At 40.7% G+C, this 18,505-nt stretch overlaps 1 pseudogene; it reads left to right on the top strand.

Annotated features, from left to right (window-relative positions):
* The first annotated feature begins 1,721 nt into the window (after positions 1-1,721).
* LOC126957935 (uncharacterized) lies at positions 1,722-9,071 on the top strand (annotated as a pseudogene).
* Positions 9,072-18,505: the final 9,434 nt, after the last annotated feature.

Genomic DNA, 18,505 nt, shown 5'->3' with positions numbered 1-18,505 from the left:
TATGCCTCAACTCTCTGGCATTCTGAATGATTTCTTCAGATCTGCTTTCCAGTGTACTAGTTTTTCCTTCTACAAGTGTCTAATGATTTGTTTAAGCCAATCTCTTGAGTTTTTTCTTGTAAAATTATTTTATTATTTTACTACTTTTGCATTTACATTTAACATACATAATTTATTTTTATATACAGTGTACTGAGAAAAAAGTCAGAAAATAAGATTAAAAAATCTTTGTATGTAATGATCAACCTGGATACCCAGAATCCCAAAGTTGCAGTAAAATCTATTAGAATGAATAAGATTTGGTCAAGTACCTTCTTAATATATCCGGTATGAATAACTTTTCCTTTCTATACCAAAACGTGTCGGTAGATGGAAATGAAAGTATTTTACTTAGTATATTACCTTTAAGAACAAATTTAATAATAAGTTATCTAATAAAAACATTATCAGAAACATATAAAAACTGTAAAATATTATCAAACGTATAAAGTAAGAACTAACTAGAAAGATTCATAGTAGTGGAGAAGAACTCTTAACAACATCCAAAAATCAATTTTCCCCAAATTAATTAATAAATGTAATGCAACTGCAATTACATTCCCAATAAGATAATTTTGAAATTGCATAAAATGTTCCTGTCAAATGGGAAAAATGCTCAAAAAATAGCAAGGAAAAAAGTCTGAAAAACGAGAACAGTGAGGACAGAACTTGTCCTACCAATATCAAATATGATGTGCTATATTCATATCAGTAACAACTAATATAATGTATATTTTGTTTCAATAGGAAAATATTACATCCTCTTTCATCTTCCTTTTTCACATTTCTATCTGTATTTTCTAATCCAAGTGATGTTTCACTCTTCTAGGAAAATATTAATGACCCCTATTGGTTTTAATGACTCACTTCTGTATTTCCAAAACACATAGCTTTAATCAAACTCAGTCCTACCTACTTTATGTCATTCTGATACAGAAGGGAAGCACTGGGAAAGGAAGGACATGGTCCCTTTAAGTGATATGGAAAGTGGGAAGGGAAGTGCTGGGTAGAGGAGGGCGTGATCCCTGGCTAGGGTTCCACCCCAGGGCCTATGCCCATAGACCTAAGTGAAGACAGCATTTTTGTTTTCCTGCCCAAATGTTGGATTTCTCAAGGCCACCCTGGACTGCCATGTCCCCATCCTATGCCTATAAACCCCGCACCCCGCGCCCCTAGCAGGCAGACACACAGGCAGCTGGACATCGAGAAGAGCACATCAGTGAAGGAACATACAAAAGTCTGGAAGTTGAAAGGAACGCACCGACATGACTTCACACCAGCAGGCCACTGACCAGCAGCAACAGAACCATGTGGAGTTTGATCGCGGCAGTTGGAGGAGAGCCCGGGCCACCGAGCAGCCCAACTCCAGGAGAAAACTATCTCCCTTCGGACTCCCCCATCTGCTGAGAGCTACTTCCGCTGAATAAAGCCTTGCATTCATTGTGCAAGCCCACATGTGATCTGAGTCTTCCGGTACACCAGGGCAAGAACCCCCGGGTTACAGACAGCCTTCTGTCCTTGTGATAAGGCAGGGGTCTAATTGAGCAGATGGCTAAACTAAAAAAGCACCCTGTAACACATGCTCACTGGGGTTTCAACTGTAAACATTCACCCTTAGACACTGCCATGGAGTCAGAGCTACACAACCTGCCCATCTATATGCTCCCCTAGAGGTCTGAGCAATGGGCACTGAAGAAGTGAGCCATTCGCCCTGTTGCATGCCCTGTGAGGGGGGCAAGGGAACTTTTCCCCTTTCAATTCTGTGATGCTTTCCTAAATTCCTGTTTATTTTTTCAAAAACAAAAATAGGTCTTTGAAGGCAAACCCCATGTGGAAGATTTCTTCTGTATATGCTATAGCTCTAGAACGTTGGTAGGCAGAGAGACTAGTGTTCAGCAAGTGTTTACAGGTGTAGTGACATTGATGTGCAAACAGTTAAACTTAAGATGTGATGTTATTTAAGGTGATTCCCATGCAAGCACCAGAACTCATCGGAGACATATCTCCCTCTTCACATCACCGCAGGACTCTAAGCTCTTGGAGCTGAGTCATATTATTTTCTGGAAAACCCAACGGGGGATAGGAGTAGGTATTCAACAAATGTTTGCTTATTGAATAAAAGAAAACTGAATACAAAAAAATTTTTTTAATGAGTCAGACAAAGAGAAATATAGGAAGGAAGAAAGGAAGGACGGATGGGAGGAAGGGAGAGAGAGAGAAAGGAAAGAAAAGTTGATTGATGTAGTCCCTGATTGATTTGTAACAATAGAGTTTCAGGGAAAAGAAAGGCGAAATTTTTAAAAGCCAATATAGGAAAACAAAAATACATCAGAAAGCATATTTAAGTCAGAAACATATTGTGCTTGGCAACCATTTGGTGCACAAATGAAAGCACTGTTGCCCAGTCAGCTAAATGCACATTAGACACAGTTCAATTAAGAGGTGTTGTCGGATAGCCTGTTTTACTGGAAAAGGTGTTTTGGTCAGCTGAATTTTCCCTTCACAGATCACTGGGAGAAAAGAAGTCCCAATGGATCCAGTCAAGCAGATGTACTTGGATTAGCTTCTTCCAGGAAATGGACTATTCCAAATAATTTTTAGGCACATTGGACAGTTACATTGTTTCTTGCATGTGACAGGTTGTCCTTTAATTAGTTCTTTCTCTCAACAAGAGACTGCTGACTCCAAACTGGGAAGAAACCCATTCACCAGCAAAATGCTGCTGAATTCACTCTGATAGTTTTTAAATCTCTCATCATATGGCAATGATGAAGCCAGTATTGTTACCACAAGACTCAGATATATCTATCTCCCAAGATGATTTCTCTTTAAGATGCAATAAAAGGGACCCTTTCTCCCCGTTTATTAGCATCTGAGATGAAATGAAAGCCAGAGAAACAAAGGGAGGAAGGAAAGAGAATTTACTACCTTTATAAGCTGAAATTGGAACTATATTTCAATAAATCTCTTTTATTGCTTATACTTCACCAGTTTTAATTCAGAATGGGATGAGGTCAGTGATGGATTTAAAGATAAGTAGACCTTGTTTAATCTTCAATGAGTCATGCTTATACAAAAATACCTGCTATCTGGGTCATTTAGCCATGACCAAATTATCATCCTTTCTTGTTAGCAATATTTCTCAATTTTATCTTCAGTTCTTTAAATAGGATCAGAAACTTCTTGCAATTTATGTCTACAGAGTAATAATTAAAGTGAAAGTAATGTTGCAAAGGCTCAAGGGTGATGTTTTTATCTGTGCCTGCCCCACCTCCCCAGAAATATGAAGAACCCTTTATCTGCAGCCTGAAAAAAACAGAAAAAAAAATAGACAACAGAATCTATATTTTCCAGAGACTGGTAACAATGTATTAAGAAAAATATTCAGAAATTAGCAGGAAACCAGTTTTAAGGATTTTTTTAAAATATTTTTTTTCTAGAGTAGAATCAAAGAAGACAAGCTGACACTTAACAGGCTATCCTGAGAACTAAATTATCTATTGGCTGTGAAGCCCTTAAAAAGCATTGTGTGATTTACTTATGTAAGGTGCTATAGTTAAGCCTGTGAGGAAAGGGAGAGTGTTGGATGGCCCCAAGTAAAGGTACTCCAAAGTCTGATTACAAAATTCAAACATTTTATTTATAGAGTAGGTGTTCACAATATTCAATAATCAATGAATTAATGTAGTTAAGGTCATTATGGTTTAGAAATAGTTTCTTAAAAAGAAAATCAGGCACCTTCTGATTTAATAAAACTTTGATGCAAATTGGAACATGATGTAATATTTTAATATTGGGATCCTTGGGTAACTTGCTAATAGAAAATATTGAGAGTAAGAGCATAAAAAATTATCTAGGCCATTCAAGAGGTGAGAAAACTGAGAACTGTTTTTTTTCTTTTGTTTTCGTGCCTCCCGAGTGACTGGTACTATAGGCGCATGCCAACATATCCAGCTAATTTTTGTATTTTCTTTTGATAGAGATGGGGTTTCACTATGTTGGCCAGGTTGGTCTCGAACTTTTGACCTTAAGCAATCTACCCACCTCAGCCTCCCAAAGGGCTGGGATTACGGGTGTGAGCCTGCGCCTGGCCCAGAGAATGGTTAATGATCAATTGTCTTTCCTTCACTTCATGTGTTCCTGGTGATGCCATCAGTCTTAATAGCCTGACCCCTCCTTCTCTCCATGAGATTGATCTCATGAAATCAGCAAGGCTGTCAGACTCTGGTGATCTAAATGTTAAGAATAAAACTGTCTCTGAGTTTATGCTGCTAAATCAGTTCCCTAGTTTTGAACTTCTCAGAGTCTGATAACTCAGTTATTCCTTTAATTTTGTCAACTATATAATACAGTACATACTATACAACTACGGTACATTCTTTTTGAGTCTTCTTGAGTTTGCCAAAGTTGATTTCTGATGTTTAAAATCAGAGGTCACTATTGCTAATAACACTGTCACCTGCAGAAATGTGTTCTGGCAGGTGGGTATTTCATAAGAGTCTTAAACTCTCTTTATTTAGATTTCTTGTATTTACTCTAAGCAACCTTCTGATTACTACTTTAGTTTCCTTATTTCTTGACCATTGGAGGCAGCTCTTCAGAATGCTATCATTTTTTATTAAATTTTTATATCAGTTCTTGCTGCACAACAAACTGCTCCAAAACTTGAAACTTAATGGCTTAAAACAATTAATCTCACTTTCATGCTTAGGGAACTGCTGAGGGTCCTCTGATCCAAGCCAGGCAAAGCTGGCCTCGTCCTCAGGCTACAATGTTGTGCCTAGTTCTTCTCCACAAACCTTCTATCCTTGGCCAGCAGGCTATCCATGCTATGTTCTTCTCAGGGAGAAGTGCAAGATAGCAACACTCACTGTGCAAACACCCTTCGAGTCTTTCCTATAATAATACCCCTTCTACTGACATCACATTAGCCAAAAGGTCACATGATCAAAGCCATGCTGGGAAGCTATATTAGGAAGTTCTTTTTACCTATGGTAGAAGGAAGAAGAGAGTGAATATTTGCTGTAAGGCATTCTAAATTATCACATTCCACCTGGCATGCATATTTTAATATCTTTCCACACACAAATGTGGGTCCCCCACGAGCATTCCCAAGAGTCTCATTCAATCCCAGCCTCAAGATCAAAGTCCAGAATCACGTTCTGGTCTACATCACGTTCGGATGAGGCTCATATTCTACAGACCTAAAAACTTGCAAGACAATCTGCCCTCCACACACTGATTATACAATGGGATGGAAACAGAATAACCGCAATATATGCTCCTATTTTGAAAGGGAAAGCATGGAAGGCCCCTCATAGTCACTAGTCCAGAGCAATTCTGAAATCATGCATTCCTACTTAAATTATACAAACAGAAAAGTTCTAGGTCGAATGGACAAAAGACAAATTTTATTTATAAAAACAGAGAATCATGGCCCCCCAGTCAGCTTCCAGACTTAAGCCAGTTTGCAGACCCAGAATCCCTTGAATGAAGGGGAGGCTGGGTCCCACTGAGGAAGGATTTCACTTCATCACTGACAATTTATGCAGTGAATCTCTCTCACACCCTTCCCCAAGGAGACGTCCGGGTTTTTACCAGGGTAACTGTGCAGTGGGGAAAGGGAAATGATCAGACATTTCAGGGACTACTGGACACTGGCTCTGAGCTGATGTTGATTCCAGGGGACCTAAAATGTCATTGTGGTCCTCCAGTTAAAGTAGGGACTTATGGAGGTCAGGTAATTAATGGAGTTTTAGCTCGGATCTGACGTACAGTGGATCCAGTGGATCCCCGGACTCATCCTGTCCTCATTTTCCCAGTGCTGGAATGCATAATTGGCATAGACACACTTAGCAGCTAGTAGAACCCCCACATTGGCTCTCTGACTGGTAGGGTGAAGGCTTCTATGGTGGGAAAGGACAAATGGAAGCCATTAGAGCTGCCTCTACCCAAATTTACTATTACTAGAAAATTTTCTAGAAAAATTTTCTACAGTTTTCTAGAAAAATAGTAAGTCAGAAACAATATTTCATCCCTGCAGAGATTGTGGATATCAGTGTCACCAACCAGGACTTGAAAGATGCAGGGGCGGTGATTCCCACCACATCCCCATTCAACTCTCTCATTTGGCCTGTGCAGAAGATGGATCTTGCAGAATGACAGTGGATTATCATGAGCTTAACTAAGTGGAGACTCCAATTGCAGCTGCTATACAAGGTGTGGTTTCATTGCTTGAGCAAATTAACACATCTCCTGGTACCTGGTATGCAGTCATTGACTTGGCAAATGCCTTTTTCTCCATTCCTGTCTGTAAGGCCCACTAGAAGCAATTTGCCTTCAGCTGGCAAGGCCAGCAACATACCTTTGCTGTCCTACCTCAGGGTGTATCATCTCTGGCTTTGTGTCATAATCTTATTCTGAGAGACCTTGATCACTTTTTGCTTCCACAAGATATCACACTGGTCCATTACATTGATGATATTATGCTAATTGGATCCAGTGAACAAGAAGTAGCAAACACACTGGATTTATCGGTGAGACATTTGCATGCCAGAGGATGGGAAATTCAGGGACCTTCTACCTCAGTAAAATTTCTTGGGGTCCAGTGGTGTAGGGCTTGTCCTTCTAAGGTGAAGGAAAAGTTGCTGCATTTGGCCACCCCTACAACCAGGAAAGTGGTACAATGCCTAGTGGGCCTATTTGGATTTTGGAGACAACACAATCCTCATTTGGGTGTGTTACTCTGGCCCATTTATCAAATGACCCAAAAGGGGGGTCCAGAACAAGAGAAGGCTCTGCAATGGGTCCAGGCTGCTGTGCAAGCTGCTCTGACACCTGGGCCATATGACCCAGCAGATCCAATGGTGTTTGAGGTGTCAGTGGCAGATAGGGATGCTGTTTGGAGCTTTTGGCAGGCCTCCATAGGTGAATCACAGCAGAGGGCTCTAGGATTTTGGAGCAAGGCCCTCCAATCTTCTGCAAATAACTATTCTCCTTTTGAAAGTCAGCTCTTGGCCTGTTACTGGGCTTTGGTGGAAACTGAACATTTGACTATGGGTCATCAAGTCACCATGTGACCTGAACTGCCTATCATGAACTGGGTGCTTTCTGGGCCATCTAGCCATAAAGTGGGTTGTGCACATCAGTATTCCATCACCAAATGGAAGTAGTATACATGATCAGACTCGAGCAGGTCCTGAAGGAACAAGTAACTTACATGAGGAAGTGGCTCAAATGCCCATGGTCTCCACTCCTGCCTTCTCTCCCCCAGCCTGCACCGATGGCCTCATGGAGAGTTCCCCATGATCAGTTGACAGAGGAAGAGAAGACTAGGGGCTGGTTCACAGATGATTCTGCACGATATGCAGGCACCACCCAAAAGTAGACAGCTGTAGCACTGCAGCCCCTTTCTAGGACCTCCCTGAAGGACAGGGGTGAAGGGAAATCTCCCCAGTGGGCAGAACTTTGAGTAGTGCACCTGGTTGTGCCCTTTGCATGGAAGGAGAAATGGCCAGATGTGTGATTATATACGAATTCATGGGCTCTGGCCAATGGTTTGGCTGGATGGTCAGGGACTTGGAAGAAGCATGATTGGAAAATTGGTGACACAGAAATATGGAGAAGAGGCATGTGGATGGACCTCTCTGAGTGGTCAAAAACTGTAAAGATATTTGTATCCCATGTGAGTGCTCACCAATGGGTTACCTCAGCAAAGGAGGATTTTAATAATCAAGTGTATAGGATGACCTGTTCTGTGGACACCACTCAGTCTCCTTCCCCAGCCACCCTTGTCATCTCCCAATGGGCTCATGAACAAAGTGGCCATGGTAGCAGGAATGGAGGTTATGCATGGGCTTAGCACATGGACCTCCACTCACAAAGGCTGACCTGGCTACAGCCACTGCTGAGTGCCCAATTTGCCAGCAGCAAAGACCAACACTGAGCCCTTGATATGACACCATTCTTTGGGGTGATCAGCCAGCTACCTGGTGGCAGGTTGATTATATTGGACCTCTTCCATCATTGGAAAGGGCAGAGGTTTGTCCTCACTGGAATAGACACTTACTCCAGATATGGATTTGCCTATCCTGCATGCAATGCTTCTGCCAAGACTACCATCTGCAGACTCATAAAATGCTTTATCCACCGTCATGGTATTCCATACAGCATTGCCTCTGACCAAGGCCCTCACTTTACGGCTAAATGAGTGGGACAGTGGGCTCATGCTTATGGAATTCACCGGTCTTACCATGTTCTCCATTATCCTGAAGCAGCTGAATTGATGGAATGATGGAATGATCTTTTGAAGTCATAATTACAATGCCAACTAGGTGACAATACTTTGCAGGGCTGGAGCAAAGTTCTCCACAAGGCTGTGTATTCTCTGAATCAGCATCCAATATATGGTATTGTTTCTCTCATAGCCAGGATTCATGGGTCCAGGAATCAAGGGGCAGAAGTGAAAGTGGCACCACTCACCATCACCCCTAGTGATCCACTAGCGAAATGTTTGCTTCCTGTTCCTGTGACATTATGTTCTGCTGGCCTAGAGGTCTTAGTTCCAGAGCAAGGAACACTACTATCAGGAGACACAAGAATGATTCCATTAAACTGGAAGTTAAGATTGCCACCTGGACACAGGACTCCTCCTACCTTTAAATCAGTAGGCTTAGAAGGGAGTTACAGTGTTGGCTGGGGCAATTGATCCGGACTATCAAGATGAAATCAGTCTACTACTCCACAATGGAGGTAAGGAAGAGTATGCATGGAATACAGGAGATCCATTAGGACATTTCTTAGTATTACCATGCCCTGTGATTAGGATCAATAATGGGAAACTACAACAGCCCAATCCAGGCAGGACTACAAATGGTCCAGACCCTTCAGGAATGAAAGTTTGGGTTTCTCTGCCAAGACAAAAACCACAACCTGCTGAGGTGCTTGCTGAAGACAAAGGGAATACAGAATGGGTAGTAGAAGAAGGTAGTCATCAATACCAGCTACGACTACGTGACCAGCTGCAGAAATAAGAACCGTAACTGTCATGAGTATTTCCTCCTTCTTTTGTTAAAAGGATGTTTGTGCATGTTTACATTTGTACTAAGAAAATATCTTCATTTTATTTCCCTTTCCTTTATCATGTGACACGAGATTTATTGACTTCATGTCAGCATTTAAGTATGTTAACTTCATGTAATAATATTTGGGTTGGGGATCGGTGCATTTCCAGTTGTACGAAGGATAGTTGTATTATGTTAGGCATAATTATGACCTCATTGTTGTCTTTATTTGAAGATTATGTATGATCTCAGGAGATGTGTATGGGTTCGGGTTGACAAGGGGTTGACTCGTGATGGTTAACACTGAGTGTCAACTTGATTGGATTGAAGGATATGAAGTATTAATTCTGGGTGTGCCTGTGAGGGTGTTGCCAAAAGAGATTAACATTTGAGTCAGTGGCCTGGGGAAGGCAGATCTACCCTTAATTTGGTGGGCACAATCTAATCAGCTTATGGATACAAAGCAGGCAGAAAAAATGTGAAAAGAAGAGATTGACCTAGGCTCCTAGCCTACATCTTTCTCCTGTGCTGGATGCTTCCTGCCCTGAAACACCAGAATCTAAGTTCTTCAGCTTTGGGACTTGGACTGGCTCTCCTTGCTCCTCAGCTTGCAGACAGCCTATTGTGAGACCTTTGTGATCATGTAAGTTAATACTTAATATACTCCCATATAGAATATATATATGTTATATATATAATATATACATCCTATTAGTTCTGTACCTGTAAGAGAACCCTGACTAATACAGAGTTCTCCATCTCTTCTTCAATTCAGTAAGCAAAATGGTACCTACTTTACAGTGTTTCTGTGAAGATTGAATAAAATTGTGCACTAACAATTGCCTAACATAGGACAGTGGATTTGCTCTGCCAACAAGGTTCTGAACCCCTTATAAGCTGCCTTCCAGTCCTGCTTAGCCTGGGAAACCAAAGAATTATATCCCTCATAATCCACTGCAGCAAAATTTCTGAATGTGAGTTGAACTTCACCAATTGGATACGATTGTATGAATCTTTAGTGTAGAAGGGAGATAAATAGAAAGAGAGCCGGAATATGACGTGGTTATTTTGCTGGCGAGGATCATGGCAACGGTGGTAAAATTCTGGATCTGGCACCTCTGATTCAGCAGCTTTGTGTTCATGGCCGAGGTGTTGACAGGAGCCATGTCAACTACTTTCCTGATTCTGCAGTTCCTTGAAAGTGGAGAGAGCAGCAGCTCCTTGGCAGGCCAGTTCTTTGGTATGGTGTTAAAGTCATTTCTGGAAGCTCAATCCGAGTCTGTTTCTTCAGCCCTGCCAATAATTCTGTGAATGGTCTGTAACTGTTAATAAATCCATTTTTGCTTAAACTAGCTATAGAGGATTTGGTTTTTACAATTAGGAACCGTGATTAATATTGTAAGCAATAAGCTTATGAGTTACGTCTAAAGATATGTCTCATGGAAGGCATCCTTTTAGGGAATAAGTTTTGGTTTAGTGGGAAACTCATGGCTTTGGGGGACATCATATATTCAGATCCAGATGCCTTGTGAGTCATGGAACCCCAGGCAAATTATTACCCTTGTCTGAAGTTCGGGCTTCTCATCCTTAAAATGTTGTTAATAGTATCAATATAAATGATTTATTATTAAAATATCTATTAACTATTTACTAAATGTCAACTCTTTTTTTAACTTTTAGGTTCAGGGGTACATATGCAGGTTTGTTATATAGGTAAATTGCATGTCCTGGTGGCTTGGTGTATGGATTATTTCATTACCCAGGTAATAAGCATAGCACATGATAGGTAGTTTTGCAATCCTCACCCTTCTCCCACACTCTACCCTCAAGTAGGTCCTCATGTCTGTTGTTCCCTTCTTTGTTTCCTTATGTACTCAATGTTCAACTTCTACTTATAAGTGAGAATATGCAGTTTTTGGTTTTCTGTTTCTACGTTAGTTTGCTTAGGATAATGACCTCCAGCTCCTTCCAGGTCGCTGCAAAGGACATGATCTCACTATCTTTTCTAGCTGCAAAATATTCCATGGTATATATGCACCACATTTTTTAATCCAGTCTACCATTGATTGGAACTACATGTCAACTCTTTAAAAAAACTTTTTTTGAACCAAATAGACTAATGCCTGTTTTCATAGAGCTCAAACTCCAGTGGGAAGATAAAGACAATGAAATATAGAAATAACGATACATACTCTGTCAATAAGTACTTTGAGAAGAAAAATAAGCTAGAGGAAGAGACTGGAGTACAATGTGGGGCAGGTGGATCCTGTTTCATGTAGTGTGGTCAGGGAAGGCTACTTTGAGTTGAGACCTGAAGGATGTCAGAGCAAAAGAGACGTGGATATCTGAAGTAAAAGAGTGCTAGGCAGATGGAAAGCATGCTTTTCACATTTAAGGACCAGCTGGAAGGCCAGTAAGTGATGGAAAGAATGGTTGGCAATGAGGCTAGAGTGTTAGCAGGTTAGAACCATGAACCAGATTGGGGTTCTCAAAACACTGAAAGGCCTTCGTATTTCATGGGGATTGACAATAAGATATAGGGTTGGTCACAATGGCTCATGCCTGTAATCCCAGCTTTTTGGGAGGCCAAAGTGAGAAGATCACTTGAGGCCAGGAATTCAAAAGTAAGATATAAAATATCCACCTCCTAGCCTGGCACAACTGAGTTCCCTTTTCATCCTCCACAAAGGTAGTTTAATACTATGATATAAGTGGGACTCTTAGGCACCACTGCAGTCTTATTTTTCCTGTGCATTCTTCTCCTCTCTCCAGAAAATTGTAAAAATCTTACTCATCTTCACAGGCTACCAATTTATTTTTCTTAGAACAGACCAGTCTTTAATAACCCAGTGAATATGAGGTGTGTAAAGGGAAAGAAAAGCATAGAAAGTAAAAAAGTAAGAAACTAAAGAAAAATGTTGATGTCATCCTCTGGACTGACATCCTGACACTTCACAAGAGAACAGCTTTGACAAATATTTGTAGCATGTGAGAAAAGTAATTTATCAGCTGTTCTGCTAAAGTCAACAGACTTCTCTGCATTGCATCTTTGACACAGAACAGAACCAGCTGTCTCCTGGCCTTGTCGCTCTTGTCAGACCTTTATGTGAAGCCCTTCTTCTGCTTGTGATGTTTCTTCTCTCTGGATTGACCTTGCTTCTTTTTGCCTGACAAAATCTTTTTGATTTTTTTTTAACAATAATTAAGACCTAGCTTCAGTGCCTTCTTCTCTGTAAAGCCTTCTTTGATTCCCCAGGGTAGTGTTGGTCAACTCTGCTCTCTGTTCTCAGAGCATTTTCTTATCTTTATTGTTATACTTAGTCTTTCCTGTCTCTCCCACTAGGCTGTGAGCTCCTCGAGACATGATTATGTCTCATTTATATTGGTTTCCTCATCATCTTTTCATTATTATCATTCATATTTATTTTAAGTGCTGGCAAAAATGTTTGTTGACAGATGATTGAAAAGAAGAAAAGGAAGGAAGGAAGGAAGGAAGGAAGGAAGGAAGGAAGGAAGGAAGGAAGTTTGGTTATTTATATTCTTTGTTGCATGCCTTTCAAACACTTTTTGAAAGAGACAGAATATTTTAAACATTCAAGGAAACATAAAACCCTTAGAAAACTATAAACATATGTGGGCATTTGGTGATGATGACAACCAAGGATTCTTGCTGGAGATAGACAATTTTAGAGAGATCACATTTTCTATAAGAAATACTTCTTTTGAAAAACCTTAACATTCCTAATTCACTCTGCCTGAAATTATGCTAAATTTCTTCCTGTTCCCTAAAAAGAAAAAAAATAGATTTGCATATTTTCTTTAAGATGAGCAAAAATTTCCTAATTATCTTTATTCAAACAAAACATTGATCTGAGAAATCTGACTTGCCTAATAAAAAGCTAAGTCCTGATTTATCTCATCACTTGGTATTCTGGCAGATGCAATAAAGACAATTTCCACTGAAGGACAGTTTTCTTTTTTTCAAGTTGTTTTGTCTGTTCTGAGCTTTATTTCAACAAACCTGAATCAAAGATCTGAAAAGAGCCAGAACATTGTTGATAATAATAAAGCTCATATTTATATAAATCTTTTTTCTGGAAGGTTAGTGGATCAGATCATATTATCCAATCATTTTTTTGAAAAAGAGGAAACAGATTCAGAAATTACACTATTAGTCTGACTTGTATAGTATAATTCTATACTGGAACAGTGAATTTAAGCATTTGGGAAGTGTTACTTTGCACCTAACATTTTCACTTACTTTTAATTGTTAGTTTTGTAGTTACACTCTCTTTATTTTAAAACTACATTATTCTTAACAACACATTTTATCAATTTATGGATATTAGGCAGGGCTTAAGCGGGCAAGGAGAGTCCTGGTAATAATCAGGTTTGTGGTCTATATTTAAGAGAAAAGATGGTATAAGAGTGAAAAAAAGGTAGATATGGTCAGATCACTCAAATTTTTGAAAACGTAAATGATTCAAAAAAGATGAGAAGTTCTAAAACATGAGTGCCAACAAGGTGAAAGTTCAGTAGTATAAGACACATGACAAAGTTTTCTAGGAAATAATAACTAAGTTCTAAAAGAGTGCATACAGTGGCATTTATTTTAGGGAATTCAACATAATTTTAGCAAGCTTAACCCCTGCCTAACACCTAGAAATCAGTAAGATACTATTACAAAACAGTGGCTATATTTTCTATCTCCACATCTGGCTTGCTGCCATTCATAGCCTAGTGTGAATGTTTTCATAGCTTCAACCTCTACAAAATGCTAAACAGAGAAGATTAAATTTTTCTCTCCAAAATAGTTATAATCCCCACTAATGTAATTAATGGATTATGAAATTTTTGTAGAGAACCAACCTGCCATTTGAGCCAAGAATTACAAAAGCAGAGAAGAAATTAGCGGAGAAGTGTCATTCAGCCAGAAGCAACAGAGTTAGTAATTTCTCACTTGGCCTTGATAGCAATCCCACTGCGGAGAAAAAAAATGCTACCCTCAAGTTAAGAAAGAACTTGTGATTAAAGTCAGCAGAATCTTTAAATAATAAGATGAACTGAGATTAATTTAAGCCCTTATTATGTAGCTAGAAAGGTAATAAGCACTTTGGCAAGTATGTATCTTGTTTAATTATTGCTGTTTTAATGATGTTATTATTATCTCCACCTTACAAAAATTAAAATTGAGGCTCAGAAAGACTAAATAACTTGACTGAGGTCCCAGGCAAGAGGGCAAGCATGGACACAGTCAGATTTATGACCTATGCTTGAACAGAGAAGATTATATGGAATCCAAAAGAAAAGTTGGTATGATTTGCTGTCCCAGACATTTTTTAAATAGAAAAATGACTCAAAAGAGAGGGGATACGGACAGGCGCAGTAGCTCATGTCTGTAATCCCAGCACTTTGGGAGGCCAAGGTGAGCGGATCAACTGAGGTCCAGAGTTTGAGACCAGCCTGGCCAACATAGTGAAACCCCCTCTCTACTAAAAATACAAAACTTAGCCGGGCATGGTGACAGGTGCCTGTAATCCCAGCTACTCAGGAGGCTGAGGCAGGAGAATCATTTGAACCTGGGAGGAAGGTTGCAGTGAGCAGAGATTGTGCAATTGCACTCCAGCCTGGGTGACAAGAGCCTAACTCCATCTCAATAACAACAACAACAACAAACAGAGAAGGGAAGCAAATGAAAGCTATCAGTATAGAAGTTGAATAATATAAGCACGTTACAGGGTTCTCCAGGAAAGAATAGCTGAATGCTAAAAAGTCCCATGGTAAATTTAACATGAATTAGGAGATGAACCTCCACTTCATAGGTTCAAAGAAGACCGGTCAATAATCTGAGTTAGTTCTTTTTCTTAAAAAAGTTCAACTTTTATTTAGACTTGGGGATCCATGTGCAGGTTTGGTACGTGGGTATACTGTGTGACCCCCGTTCCTCTCTCCCCCAACTAGTAGTCCTCAATGTCCATTGTTCTCAACTTTATGCCCACGTATACTCAGTGTTTAGCTCCCACTTACAAGTGAGAACATGCGATATTTGGTTTTCTGTTTCTGTGTTAATTTGCTTAGGGTAATGGCCTCCACCTGTATGTTGCTACAAAGAACATAATTTTATACTTTTTATGGTTGTGTAGTAGTCTGTGGTGTATGTGTACCACATTTTCTTCATCCAATTCACCACGGACAGGCACCTAGGTTGATTCCATCTGAGTCAGGTCAATTCGAAAATGGTGACTCATAATGATAGAATTCACCTGAGACTTACACTCTTCATAAATAGCATGCCAACTAATGTATGAAAATGCTCATTGGAACAAGGTATTTATGTTCACTGGATTGGAGCATTATCCTCCCATAGACAAGGAAAAAAAATCAAAATATCATGAAACTCAGCAGCTCAAATCATCTCCACTAATCTCTTTAGTTATCTCCATCTCCATCTCCACTTTTTTATGTGTGCTAATGGGCTTACAGTTTACAGTCAGTTCTGCCTCATGATTCATTCTTTCGCTGGTTACCTACTTAGAATTCCTGTAGCTCTTTCTTTCTCCCTGATCAAGCTATCCAGAATAGGAAACAATCTCCTGTTCTTAGATTCCCCTCTACCATCATACACACACAGAACAAGGCTAAAGGGCAAAGATTCGTGTATAAGACTTTGCAGAAGGTATTGGGAGGCTGACAGGGTTTTCAATATAAGAAAACATAAAACTTGTAATTCTAAGTCAGGTAACCATGTTCTTAAAAGTACTTTGGCCACTCTACCAAGATGCCCAATAATATTTTCTCCTCTACTCACCTCTCTTCCCTGATTTCCCCAGTATCCAGATTTTAGTTCTTTGTTTTGTTGATGCTATTTTTTATGAATTTTAAATTATACACAAGTGACACATTGTATTAGTTTGTGTTTATGCTGCTGACAAAGACATACCCGAGACTAGGAAGAAAAATAGGTTTAATTGGACTTACAGTTCCACATGGCCGGGGAGGCCTCAGAATCATAGTGGGAGGTGAAAGGCACTTGTTACATGGCAGCAGCAAGAGAAAATGAGGAAGAAGGAAAAGTGGAGACTCCTGATAAACCCATCAGATCTCGTGAGACTTATTCACTATTATGAGAATAGCACAGGGAAGAACAGCTCCCATGATTCGATTACCTCCCCCTTGGTCCCTCCCACAACATGTGGGAATTCTGGGAGATACAATTTAAGTTGAGATTTGGGTGGGGACAGAGCCAAACCATATAATTCCACCCCTTACCCTCCAAATCTCATGTCCTCACATTTTAAAACCAATCATGCCTTCCCAACAGTCACCCAAAATCTTAATTCATTTCAGCATTAACCCAAAAGCCCACAGTCCAAAGTCTCAGCTGAGACAAGGCCAGTCCCTTCCACCTATGAGCTTGTAATATCAAAAGCAAGCTAGCTACTTCCTAGATACAATAGGGATACAGGTATTGGGTAACTACAGCCATTCCAAATGGGAGAAATTGGCCAAAACAAAGGGGTTACAGGGCCCATGCAAGTCCAAAATCCAGCAGGACAGTCAAATTTTAAAGCTACAAAATGATTTTCTTTGACTCCAGGTCTCACATCCAGGTCACACTGATGCAAGAGGTGGATGCCCATGGTCTTGGACAGCACTGCCGCTGTGTCTTTGCAGGATACAGCCTCCCTCCTGACTGCTTTCATGGGCTGGTGTTGAGTGTCTGTAGCTTTTTCAGGTGCATAGTGCAAGCTGTTGGTGGATCTCTCATTCTAGAGTCTGGAGGACGGTGGCCCTCTTCTCATGGCTCCACTAGGCAGTGCCCCAGTAGGGACTCTGTATGGAGGTTCTGACTCCACATTTCCCTTCTGCACTGGACTAACAGAGGTTCTCCATGAGGGCCCCGCCCCTGCAGCAAACTTCTGCCTAGGTATCCAGGGGTTTCCATACATCTTCTGAAATCTAGGCGGAGGTTCCCAAACCTCAATTCTTGACTTCTGTGTGCCTGCAGGCTCAACAACACATGGAAGATGCCAAGGTTTGGGGCTTCCACCCTCTGAGACCACAGCTCAAACTCTATGTTGGCCCCTTTCAGCCACGGCTGGAGCAGCTGGGATACAGGACACCAAGTCCCTAGGCTGCACACAGCATGGGCACCCTGGACCTGGTCCACAAAACCACTTTTTCCTCCTGGGCCTCCAGGTCTGTGATGGGAGGGGCTGCCATGAAGGTCACTGATATGGCCTAGAGACATTTTCCCCCATGGTCTTGGGGATTAACATTAGGCTCCTTGCTGCTTATGCAAATTTCTGCAGCCAGCTTGAATTTCTCATCAAAAAATGGGTTTTTCTTTTCTACTGCATCATCAGGCTCCAAATTTTCTGAACTTTCATGCTGTTTCCGTTTCAAAAATGGAAGCTTTTAACAGCATCCAAGTCACCTTTTGAATGCTTTGCTCCTTAGAAATTTCTTCTGCCAGAAGAATCATCTTCCTCAAGTTCAAAGTTCCACAAATCTCTAGGGCAGGGGCAAAATGCCACCAGTCTTATCTAAAACATAACATGAATCATCTTTGCTCCATTTTCCAAAACTTCCTCATCTCCATCTGAGACCACCTCAGCCTGGACCTTATTGTCCATATTGCTATTAGGCTTTTGGTCAAAGTCATTCAACAAGTCTCTAGGAAGTTTCAAACTTTTCCACATTTTCCTGTCTTCTTCTGAACCCTCCAAACTGTTCCAACCTTTGCCTGTTCTAAAATTACTTCCACATTTTTGAGTATCTTTTCAGCAATGCCCCACTCTCCTATTACCAATTTACTGTATTAGTCCATTTTCATGATATGGACAAAGGCATACATGAGACTGGGTAGAAAAAGTTCACATGGCTGGGGAGACCTCAGAATCATGGCAGGAGGCAAAAGGCACTTCTTACATAGCAGCAGCAAGAGAAAATGAGAAAGAAGCAAAAGTAGAAACCCTTGATAAACCCATCAGATCTTGTGAGACTTACAATCATGAGAATAGCACGGGAAAGACCGGCCCCCATGATTAAATTACCTCCCCCCTGGTCCCTCCCGCAACACGTGGGAATTCTGGGAGATACGGTTCAAGGTGAGATTTGAATAGGGAAACAGACAAACCATATCACACATTAATACATCCACCTTCAAAAACAGCACAGAACATTGACAATAAAGATACTTCCCAACCTCAGCCGGGAGTGGTGGCTCAAGCCTGTAATCCCAGCACTTTGGGAGGCCGAGACGGGCGGATCACGAGGTCAGGAGATCGAGATCATCCTGGCTAACACGGTGAAACCCCGTCTCTACTAAAAAATACAAAAAAACTAGCCGGGTGAGGTGGCGGGCGCCTGTAGTCCCAACTACTCGGGAGGCTGAAGCAGGA

This window comes from Macaca thibetana, chromosome 1, assembly GCF_024542745.1.
Source record: "Macaca thibetana thibetana isolate TM-01 chromosome 1, ASM2454274v1, whole genome shotgun sequence".
NCBI classification, from domain to species: domain Eukaryota; kingdom Metazoa; phylum Chordata; class Mammalia; order Primates; family Cercopithecidae; genus Macaca; species Macaca thibetana.
The sequence above is the reverse complement of the archived record's forward strand: the minus strand, read 5'-3'. Positions and strand labels throughout refer to the sequence as shown.